Source organism: Pogona vitticeps, chromosome 4 (assembly GCF_051106095.1).
Source record: "Pogona vitticeps strain Pit_001003342236 chromosome 4, PviZW2.1, whole genome shotgun sequence".
Taxonomy (NCBI): Eukaryota; Metazoa; Chordata; class Lepidosauria; order Squamata; family Agamidae; genus Pogona; species Pogona vitticeps.
The window spans coordinates 109,705,223-109,707,413 of record NC_135786.1 but is presented as its reverse complement, the minus strand read 5'-3'; the positions used below and the strand labels follow the sequence as shown (position 1 = coordinate 109,707,413).

The window sequence follows — 2,191 nt, the reverse complement described above, 5'->3', positions numbered from 1 at the left end:
ATTCAGGCATCATTTGGCTCAGCCGTGGGAATGCCGTGTCCTGTCCCTCAGAGGGACAGAACTAGGCAGTCCCTCCTAAGCATGTTCACTGTGCTGGATGGGATAACCCTTGCATAGGGTTAATGAGACAAGCAAGTCTGTGCAAAATGCATTTGTTTGGATTACATCTGTACTTCATTTGCTTTACTACAGCATTTTCTCTCACACAGCTTTGGGAATACAAATCCCCTTTTAAGCGAACGCTGCTCATCACTAAGTACCCTTGGAAGAATATGGGCTATAAAATGGAATAAATAATGAAGATGGGAAGCTGTTTAAAAGGGATGGATGCCATCAATAGAGGGTAGGGGAAATTGTTTTGGGGGCATCCATTAACTTTCCTCTTAAACAATGCAATTTAGAGTTTTAGTTGCAGAAACTCTGCAGATTCAGAAAGATCAGATTTCTGAAGCATCAGGTGACTCTGCTTCAAGGAGAGATGAATACTGTTAGCCAAGGTTGTTCTCATGCAACTGCTCACAAATGGCTCATCAGTAATATTTAGTTCACTACAACAATATAATACTCATCATCTACAACTATTTCTTTCTGGCATGTGCACTATTAACTCAGGCAAATTATACCAGAGCTGCATCTATAGACCTACATTGTTTGTCTCAGCTATTTTGAAATAGAAATGCATTTCATTCATTATGATGAAATTTCCTCTCCAGAAAAAAAAATTGTTTCTCCTTCTTTCACATGAGTGTGGATATGACAATAATAAAAGTCAGTTAATCAGTCACTTCTCAGGAGCTTCATATAACCCTTTAGTACTACACTTGATCTTAGCCAAAAGGCTGAGAAGTGATATACATACCCTTTAGTAAGACAGTGGCTTATAGCATCCTGTGGCCAAGAAGGACAGTTTTAGCATTTCCTTGAATTCAGGGCAAATTCAGATGTCACTTTTATTTCCAGCAGTCTAACCACAGTATATGTGTATTATTTGTCCATTCATATATTCATATATTTCATTTATGCCTTAACATTTCTCCAAAGGTCTTGAAGGGCAGGCAGTGCATAGGTCACCTTCCCTAATGAACAAGATAGATCAGAGCTCTATTTTATTCTTAGGCAGCTTATTCGTACAACAAGCCTGTGGGGAAGGTTAAGATCGTGACTGCCCATGGTCTCTTTGCTTGTCTGTCTGTCCGTCCCTTTCTCTCACACAGACAGTTTAAATCATCTTGTTGCAGTCTTATGAGACTATAGCAATACAAAGGCTATATGCCTCATGAAGCTAGGGTGCTGAGGCAAGTGTCAAGTTTAGCAGCTAGTTCATTGTCATCCCTTGTGCTTTCTTTTATTTGTCATTATATACAAAGCATAAATATGATTTAAAGGCTGAGTTGGACTATATTTCAGTTGATCTGCAGTGATCCAGTCTCCATCCAATTTTCTTTGAGACCTCAATATGATTCAATTTGGAAATTTGGATTGCCAGTCCACAATTGAGCTGCATATGAAACACAAAAGAGTTTTCTCCCTGTGTGTATTTTTGGTTCCCTTGCTATGAAATATAAAGCAAAATGTAAACCTACCAAATTTCAGAAAGCTACCTTCAGAGGTTTGCATACTAAAAAAATTTTTCCCCTCTCTTTTTAGAAAGCAAAAGGCACTTATTAAAACACATATGCTTGGATGCTCAACTGTTCCCATCCATGTACATTTTGTTCTCCTCCTAATGTTGGCACCATTTCCCTAGAGCCACTAGAATATCCCCAGGGTTACACTTGAAAAACTGCATCAAAGAAGATCCAGCTTTTGGTTTTACTTTTCATTTACTGTTAGAGAAGAGGATGAGTTAAAGCTCTGTGCTGAAACACCAGTGGCACTGGGCACTGTCTGAGGAGAAAGGCAGCAATCAGGGGACAGGATATGTCCCCCTGTCTAAAACACAGACTTACACAAAACTATAGTTTTCCACTCAGATAAACAAATTAGAAAGTCAAAAGATTAGGTAAAAAGCTACAATAAGAAGACTAAAAGTAGGGAGAGGACTCAGACTACCATCAATACAACTACATGCTCAGAAGGTTGCTTCATTTTTTTTGCTTAATCTGATTGCTGCTAATACTTCCAAACCTGGCAAAAGAATGATGAAGAGCTGCATAACTGCATATATCACACAATCCCTCACCACAAGATC

General features: G+C 38.8%; 1 pseudogene; it reads right to left on the bottom strand.

Annotated features, from left to right (window-relative positions):
- Window positions 1-673: 673 nt before the first annotated feature.
- On the bottom strand, window positions 674-851 carry LOC144589371 (U2 spliceosomal RNA; annotated as a pseudogene).
- Between the last annotated feature and the right edge of the window lie 1,340 nt (window positions 852-2,191).